This window comes from Salvelinus sp. IW2-2015, linkage group LG14 (genome assembly GCF_002910315.2).
Source record: "Salvelinus sp. IW2-2015 linkage group LG14, ASM291031v2, whole genome shotgun sequence".
NCBI classification, from domain to species: domain Eukaryota; kingdom Metazoa; phylum Chordata; class Actinopteri; order Salmoniformes; family Salmonidae; genus Salvelinus; species Salvelinus sp. IW2-2015.
Window position 1 is genome coordinate 42747026 of NC_036854.1, and position 7780 is coordinate 42754805.

The 7780-nt window shown below is 49.3% G+C and overlaps 1 pseudogene; it reads right to left on the reverse strand.

The window, feature by feature from the left end:
• Nucleotides 1-7780, reverse strand: part of LOC111973565 (MAGUK p55 subfamily member 7-like) — a 173846-nt pseudogene that overhangs the window by 94133 nt on the left and 71933 nt on the right.

Below are 7780 nucleotides of genomic sequence, written 5' to 3' on the forward strand. Positions count from 1 at the left end.
CAGCCGTAGTAGTAGTAGTAGTTAGTAGTAGTAGCAGTAGTAGTAAGTAGTTGATGTAGCAAAGCAGTAATGTAGTAGTTAGTATAGCAGCAGTAGCTAGTAGTAGCAGCGTAAGCTAGTTCAGTAGTAGCAGTGAGTAGATGGTACCAGTAGCAATAGTAGTAGTAGCAGTAGTAGTAAAAGAGCAGTAGTAGCAGCAGCCAGCGCAGTAGCAGCAGTAGTAACAGCAGTAGTACAGTAGTAGTAGCAGTAGTAGTAGCAGTAGTAGCAGCAGCACAGTAGCAGCAGTAGAGTAGCAGCAAGTAGCAGTAGCAGACGTAGCAGTCAGCAGTAGAGTGAGTGCAGCAGCAGCAGCAGCAGTAAGTAGCAGTAGTATCAGTCAGAAGTCAGCAGCAGGTAGCAGTAGTAGCAGAAGCAGCAGAGCAGTAGTAGTAGTGCAGCAGCAGTCAAGTAGTAAGTAGTAGCATAGTAGTAGTAGCAGCAGTAGTAGTAGCAGTAGCAGTAATAGCAGTAGTAGCAGTAGTAGAGTACCAGTAGCCATAGTAGTATAGTTAGCAAAGTAGTAGTAGCAGCAGAGCAGTAGCAGCAGTAGCATCAGCAGCAGTTAGCAGCAGTAGTAGAAGTAGCAGTAGTAGTGCAGCAGCAGTAGTAGTAATAGTAATAGTGAGTAGCCAGCAGTAGTAGTAGCAGTAGTAGTAGTAGCGGTAGTAGTAGTTAGCAGTAGTAGTAGCAGCAGTAGCAGTAGTAGCAGAGTAGCAAGGTAGTAAGCAGTAGTAGTAGTAGTAGTATTAAGCAGCAGTAGCAGCAGTAGAGCAGTAGCAGTAGCCAGCAGTAGTATAGTATAGTTAAGTAGCAAGCAGTAGTTAGTAGCAGTAGTAGCAGCAGCCGTAGAAGTAGTAGTAGTAGTAGTAGTAGTAGTAGTAGTAGCAGCAGTAGTAGTAGCAGAGTAGCAGTTAGTAGCAGTCAGTAGTAGCAGTAGTATAGGTATGTAGGCAGTAGTAGCAGTAGTAGCAGTAGCATAGTAGCTAGTAGTAGAGGTACAGTAGCACATAGTAGTAGTAGCAAGTTAGTAGTAGCAGTAGTAGAGTTGGTACCAGTAGAAGTAGTAGAAGTAGAAGTAGTAGCAGCATAGTAATAGTAAGTAGTAGTAGCAGTCAGTAGTAGTAGCAGTAGTAGTAGTAGTGTAGTAGTTGGCTATAGTAGTAGTAGGCAGCAGGTAGTAGTAGTAGTAGTAGTAGTAGTAGTAGTAGTAGTAGTAGTAGTAGTAGTAGTAGTAGTAGTAGCAGTTTGGGCTATAGTAGTAGTAGTAGTAGTAGTAGTAGTAGTAGTAGTAGTAGTAGTAGCAGTTTGGGCTATAGTAGCACAGCTAAAACAATAAGGACCTTAGTGGACATTCCAGAGCCAGGGCTGACTGAGTGAAGTGAATGCCACCTATTACAATGGCCAGCCAGTGGAACATGGAAGGAGAAGGTTGGAGGCTCCAGTTCTGGAACCCCAAATTACTTTAGGTGTGTTCTATTACTCTCCGGTTCGCCTGGGGTGTGGTTAGGGGGGAGGGGGGTGGTGTGGTGCCGGGCAGGCCGAGAGCCAATGGAACCTCAAAATAGAGCGAAACCAGTCAAAACAGGACAGCACTGTTACACGCACAGACCAGATCAAAACAGGGTCGTGGCCTCCACACACACAACAAAGGGCGGTGTTCTGATGACAGATCTCTGTGACAGAGGGGGAGGGACAGGAAGAGAACTGTCAAGCCAGGCAGGACACTGAGTTCAGAACAGGGATATATATATATATACATATGTGTGAGAGAGAGAACAGTAGAGAGAAAGAGGAAGAGAAGGATGGAGATCGAGAGATGAGAAAGAGAGGAGAGGGTGAGAGACCAGACCTGCCAGTTGACCACAGACGGGTGGCTGTTAGACAGCAGCGGCGAGAGAGAGAGAGAAGACCAGGGGAATGTATGGTATGTCTGTCAGAGTGGAGAGAAGGAACTGGAGCAGCCACCCAGGAAGTAAAGGATGAGAGTGAGAAAGGGAACAAGGCCAAAACCACGGCCGCCTCCCAAACTACCCCCTATTCTCTTTGCAGTGCACCACTTTTGAACAGGGCCCATAGGTCTCTGGCCAAAAGTAGTGCACTATGTAGGGAATAGGATGCCACTTGGGATGCACAAGCCCATGCTGCAGCTACTGATGCTCTTGCTGGGGTCAGACATCGCCGTGCGGACGTGAGCTGGGAGCGCCATGAGGGAACACCACAAGGGAGGAAACCAAGCCAGATACTGTTCATGGGCCAGACTGACTTACAGAACAGTACACAGAAACGATGGGAGTACCAGTCCAGTAATGTTACAGAGTGGTCTCATCTGGTTCTGCAGACTTCAGGTACAGAGTAGCACCATCTCACACTGACTATTGGTCATTGAAGAACACAGGGAACACGTTGTTGTTGTGGCCAGAGTTGTGAGAGGGACTTACGAGAGGCTCCTTGTTCTTGACCAGCCGTATGATCTTCACTGAGACCTCGTCATCATCGATGTCATCGGGCAGCGGAGGCAGCTCGGGGTCGTAACTCTTCTGGGCCACCGTGTCATGGACAGACAGAAGACTCTACGGAGGAGAAGAAGAGGGGGATAAAGGAGGAGAGCGATAGAGGGGGCAGAGGGAGAGGAACGAGAAGGATTAGGGTTACCATGCACGACACAAAGCCTACATCCCTACACGGAGACAATGTGCAGTTAACAACAGCATACAGCCAAACTACAGAGAACTCCTACAATACGCAGAGGCCCTTTCAACTAGAGCGAGAGAAAAGGCAGACAGAAACTAAGAAGGGAGGAAGTCCCTCCTCTGAACATTATGAATGGCTGTGCCTGCCTCACGTACCTGATGATGGATTTGATTTGGTTAAGCTCCCGTTATTCTATCTACATGTGTTAATTGCCATTAAGGCTCATAGTCTGCTCATAGATCTTCCTGATTAAAGGAGGTTAGCGCCGCTCGTCCCGAGGTCGCGCTGAGACGCTATGAATCATGGGGGATGTTAAGGAGGACAGAGGAATGGAGGACCAGTGTGTGTGTGTGTGTGTGTGTGTGTGTGTGTGTGTGTGTGTGTGTGTGTGTGTGTGTGTCGGGACTGCTCCCACGGGAACGCTAGCTTAGCTGATGTTCAGCAACAGACAGAGCGAGGAGCAAAGTAATGAAGTTCTCAGCCGCCTCACATATTTCACACTCTCACAAGCAGCAGCAGAGCGAGAAGAAACGGGACGACACAGACGAGAATGATCGCATTCAGAGTCATTTTTCAAACTATTTAACGGCTCTGTGTCCTCTCCAAACGCTGCTGGAAACGCGCCGTTTTTTCCACGAAATAAAAAACATTGTCCAGTCACCTGCCAGAAAGAGGAGGGTGAGAGAGGAGGAGGACAGAGAGGAGGGGAGGAGCAGTCTGTTTTATGACATGGGAGCACACTGCACTACAGCGTTCAAGATGTTCCTAAAGAAGACCAGATGAGAGGAGACGGAGGAGGAGGAGGAGAAAGAGGAGAGAGGAGGAAGAGGAAAAGGAGAAAGAGGAGGAAGAGACAGGAGGAATAGGAGAAAGAGAAGGAGGAAGAGAACTGGTGTGATGTGCCCCAAGCTCCACTGGGAGTCAGACTCAGTCTATCTGCTAATCAGCAGCAGATACACACAGGCCTGGTCTTCTCCTTCATTCTATGACCCTACGGTCCAGAAACATCTCCATCCCTCCCTCTCTCATAACCGACTCACTGATTCTACTAGCCAGTGTTTTAAAGCAGCCTGCACCTGATCGTGCTCCATTCAGAYCTGAATAAAATATTACAGTACAAATATTTTCAGAGGAACGCTCTCTTTCTCMTGATTTGCTAAGGCCACATCTCTTRTATCCGTTTGTCTCCTTTCTTCTCTTTTTGGGAGGTTAGAGAAKACGTTTAATGTGGCYTTGTATCGCGAGCGGAGTATTTTTMGGGGGGCTCCGAGGATAGACAGACAAACGGACGGACACAGTCAGTGTCCCCAGCCGCCCTGGTGAGGTGTCACCACAACACCTGATCTGGTTCCTCAAGAACACCAAGGACTGTTACTATGTGCCAATCACAGCTTGTTCCTGCTTCAACCACGGAACAGACCAACCCTACCGCAACATCACTTCCTTAAGTTAACCCAGCTCACCTCAGGCCTCACAGGGCTCCCCCTCCACTCTCGGTTTCCTTGTGTGTGTGTGTGTGTGTGTGTGTGTGTGTGTGTGTGCTGTTGTGTTGTGCGTCGTGGCTGTACGCCTTCGTATGAGGTCTTCCATAGCGAATCCCCTACCTCATATCCTTCTACCGCTACGTGATCCTGCCATGTGTGCTCTTCCTAACCATCCTTACTAGGTCCAGGTTACCATCTTTCTGACCCTCTCCTTAACATCAGAAGTCTGGAGACCGCCGGTTGGCATTCCATCCACCATCCAATCCCACACTTCCCTGGTCGGCCTACGTTGAACTCACCCACCGTCCTGGTCCCTGACGGCCGTGAACAGCCTGGCGGTAATGTCTTTGTAAAACTCCCCATCCACAAGCCAGAGACTAGCATCAACAGCACCAAGGCAATAGGGAGACACATGGCAAGAGAGGCAGGGCAGCACCGTGCTGTGGTGGGCTGCCACTGACACCACACAGACACCAAGGGACGAACGCACACACACACGAGACGAAACGCATACACACCACACAAACCACACACAACACACACCGCGGCAGCGCATGGAAGCATTTTTTCTGGGTCAACGACAGTGAGCAGATCCTGTTATTTTTTAGAGTCAGTATTCTGTGTGTGTGTGTGTGTGTTGGTGGTTGGCTGTGTGTGTGTGTGTGTGTGTGTGTGTGTGTGTGTGTGTGTGTGTTGATGTATGTGTCTCCTAATTGAATGTAGAGCTGATATCCTTGCTGGAACTGAATGGTTCAGCTGGAGCAGGAGCTGGGCCTCCTATACAACCTGGGTTACGGCGAGACCGAGCTTGAGTCCCAAATGGAACACTATTCTCTACATGGTGTACTACGTTTAACCATGGCCCACAGGGCACAAGGTGCCGTTTGGGACACAACAGAGTTGAACACAACAGAGTTGAACACAACAGAACACAGCACAGCAGGGCTCTGGAGCAGTGGGTTAAGTGCCAGCCTAGCACTGTCTGCCTCTGCAGGATGAAAAAGGACTCTGCAACAGACAAGCCCAGTTTAATGAGCGCTAGATGCCAGGAATGACCAGGAGGTTTATTTGGACAAGCTCAGTGATCTGTTTTTATAGGATCCCTATTATGTCTAATGAACACAAACACCGCCAGGCTCTCAAAGTACTGAAAGCAGGGCGAGCCCAGCCCGGTCTCGGAGGTATCCTGAGATGCGGACCAAATGGCATCCTTTTCCCCACTTTTTACTGGAACCCTATGGACCCTGGTCAAAAGTAGTGCACTATGTAGGGAGTAGGGTGCCAATTGAGATTCTTATTCTGAAGTCCCTGGCCCAATGATGTGGTAGGCAGAGAGGCAGAGACCCCCTCCTCCCCGGAAACAGACAGCCGTCATAATTGGCACTTTCATCACTYTCAACGTTAGTGTTTCTGAGGAGGTTAATATGGGCAGGGGTTGTTTATTCATCTGGGAATCATAACGGGAGAGAGAGGAGGGGAGGCGGGTGAGTGTGTATGTGTGTATYTGRGTYTYTGCGTAGAAAAGCACTTTTAAAACGCTGTGATTTATGTCCTGCCCTAGGAATGGATCCTTTCAGCCATAATGGAGAGTGACACAGTTATTATCACACAGACACCATTCAGAGCCCAGCCAGCTGATTGTGTTTTACATGGACCTGGGAAGGTGTCGGTGCCCCAGTAGAACGGACACATCTCTGTTCAGCCATCAAGAGAGACAGAGTGACGAGGGGGAGGGAGAGACACAGACAGAGAGTGAGGAGGAGGAYGAAGGGAACTAGCCACTCAAATCAGACGGCTTCCAAACCTCAGTCAGTCAGTGAATGTGTCACAGTCAAAACGTTCCCCCTTCCACCGTTCCCCGGCACTCTGGCTAGCTGCTGCTGAGGTTAATCTATCGTGACCGAGTGCTTCTGCTGCTTGAAATTAGAAGACCGTCGTCGTGACGGTTTACCCAGGGAGCGTTAAAACTATCCGACCGGCAGCGTTGTGTGCCAGGCCCAAACCATACAGACACCAGCCAGGGTGGAGAGAGGGAGGGGAAGGGGGAGATAGGGGGAGTGTGTGTGTCCATGCATGCGTGTCAGTGTGTGTACACTAGGGTATCTATGAACAGACCGCTCTGGGGGAAGGAGAGATGAGAGACAGACAGGGGAGAGGCCCCTACTTAGCAGCACCGAGCAGGCGGAGGCAGTATGTGAGTGTGTGTGTCCCCGTGCGTGCAATGCTTGAACCACTCCCCCGTCTCAGTCTCTCATCTTTCCTTCCTCCGGAGCGGTCYGCCCTAGTGAACGATGAGTTTCTACGAGGAGAGAGAGCTCCCCTGAGATGGTTCAATGCTGGGCCGTAAAACAACCTGCAAACTCTATCAAAACCCAATTAATGTCCTGACACCGGCACGCTCCGTGGCAGAAGAGAGTCTCCAAAGGGCACGTCCCTTTGGAGATATTTTTTATATCCCAAATGACACTCTATTCCCTATATAGTGCACTACTTTTGTCCAGAGCCTAAGGCACTACTAGGAGGCATTTGTAGACGAGAGCATAGATGGAAGCAGGCAGGCAACTCCCAACAGACGAGACTGAAATATATGAATACACACACACACACACACACACACACACACACACACACACACACACACAGGATTCCCCTGATGTTCAGTGTGAGGGGGTCCATCTGACTCTATTCATCTTGTAACTGTTCTCTCTCCGTCCTGCTGTTTGACATGATGGAGACAGAGGCAGAGCTCCAAGATTTGTTTTTCTGGCAACGTTCTGTCTGTCTGACAGTGTGACGGCCTGAGTCATATCTAGGGTGTCTCTCCAAACCTCTCACCAGACACACACGCACACAAACACCTGCACACACACACAAACACCTGCACACACACACAAACACCTGCATTTACACACACACACACAAACACAAGCACACACACCTGCGGTCTGCATGATCATCTAACGTTTGAGATTTACGTCTAACAAGAGAGAGACAGCAGCCAGAGAATTGTTAAAAGGAGAGAATAAGAAATAAGCCTTTAAAAGCTTGAAGAAGTGCTGTATCCGTTGGTGTGATATCATCTGGCTGACCTGTGGAGGAACAGAGAAGTCATGTATCATAGAGGACACAGGAGGCTGCTGAGGGGAGGACGGCTCATACTAATGGCTGGAATGGAGCGGCAACAAACACCTGGAAACCATGTGTTTGATACCATTCCACTAACTCCACTCCAGCRGTTACCACGAGCCCGTCCTCCCCAATTAAGGTGCCACCAACCTCCTGTGGAACCTACGAATGCGTCCCAAATGGCGCCTTATACCCTTTATAGTGACCAGGGCCCTGGACAAAAGTAATGCACTATATAGGGAATAGGGCACCATTTGAGACAGAACCTAAAGCACAGCTAGGACGTGATGTCATTGTTGGAGGGAGACGGGAGAAATAGCGCACGAATGCAAGATTGACTGAGTACCATGTAGAAGGATGGGGTATGGAGTGACTGGGTGTGTTCTGTGTAGCATGTAGAAGGATGGGGTATGGAGTGACTGGGTGTGTTCTGTGTA